Source organism: Cyprinodon variegatus, unplaced genomic scaffold (genome assembly GCF_000732505.1).
Source record: "Cyprinodon variegatus isolate N-32 unplaced genomic scaffold, C_variegatus-1.0 Scaffold524, whole genome shotgun sequence".
Taxonomy (NCBI): domain Eukaryota; kingdom Metazoa; phylum Chordata; class Actinopteri; order Cyprinodontiformes; family Cyprinodontidae; genus Cyprinodon; species Cyprinodon variegatus.
Window position 1 is genome coordinate 310029 of NW_015150977.1, and position 1288 is coordinate 311316.

Here is a 1288-nt window from a genome sequence, read left to right on the forward strand (position 1 = left end):
TAATAAAATGTCCATCCTACTATCTGTTTGGTTATTTTTTAAACTTACTAATGCAGAGCTTGAATCTGAACAAATGACTGATTTTAACGGTTTTATATCTTCTACTCATTGTAAAGCTAATAATATTGCCAACATTTCTCCTGTGTATACTGATAATCCATCCTTAATTCATTTTCCTATTCTTATATTGAATTCTGTTACTACAAAAGCTATTCCTATTTTCCTATTTATTTTTGATGCATCTGTATAAATTTGAATATATTGATAATAATTGTTTAAATGTAACTGTACTGAATAATTATCTACAATATAAGATTTATCTTGTTTCATTTCCATTATTGCTTCTTCTTCTTCTTCTATGGTGTTTTATGGCAGTTTACAGACTGTGTCTTACCGCCATCAACTGGATGGAGATGTAATTCACATCAGAAAAAATAAATTTCCTATATATCTTACATCCAATCATTTAATTAAACAGTCTTAGTTTTTGGGAATATATAAGAATTATGCACTAATTTGTAGTAACCGATATGTTATTATATTTAAATTTGACAAACCGGATTTTCTCAACGTTCTTTTTCCTTGGTGTGATTGGAATTGACCTGGTCGGACCAGAGCGGAGCAAAAAATAGCTCGGCTCTGTGTTTTTACGGCGACAGACGGAGAAGACGTATGTGGACGGTGACGTGCGAAGGAGTAGCGGTGGAATCAACTGGTTTAACTTAGATAGAAAACTTTAAATAAGTCTGACTGGATGATCTGGTGAACCTTGAGATGACGTGTTGTGAATTGGCGCTATAGAAATAAACTGATTGAAATTGGATGTGGAACTGCTCTCATTGATTATCATGACTGACAAGTAGTCCACACGACGTATGACAGCAGGGCACAGTGGAGTTAGGATTGACCCCTGACCCTCACTGATCCAGGAATTCATGCACAGCAGCCCAGTTGATGTCTGCTGAGATAAACCTAAACCATACAATCCTAGATTCAACCTTTGGGGGAGATGTTTGATCGATTGTTCCCATTTTTTGACATCCTGTTCGTGTTTCTCCAGGATGCAGAGCAGTTCCGTGACCAGAGTGAGCATATGGAAGAGGAAGTGATGGAGTAGGAGCTGGTGAACATACAATCATAGCAGACCCTGAAGGAGAAAACCTGCTGCCCCACACCTGTCCCATCCTGCTTCAGATAACTCAAATGGCCACGCCCCCCAACACTGGCAGACCCAGGAGGGAGGAGCCTCCAACACCTTTCCAGCAGATGAAAAATCCACTGCAGCTAA

General features: G+C 38.5%; 1 protein-coding gene across 1 annotated transcript in view; it reads left to right on the forward strand.

The window, feature by feature from the left end:
- Positions 1-1288, forward strand: part of cfap44 (cilia and flagella associated protein 44) — a 47528-nt gene extending 46240 nt beyond the window's left edge. Inside the window, exon 30 of the mRNA XM_015391079.1 lies at positions 1061-1288. The gene's annotated coding sequence lies outside the window, so the exon portion shown is untranslated. The remainder of the gene's footprint in view (positions 1-1060) is intronic.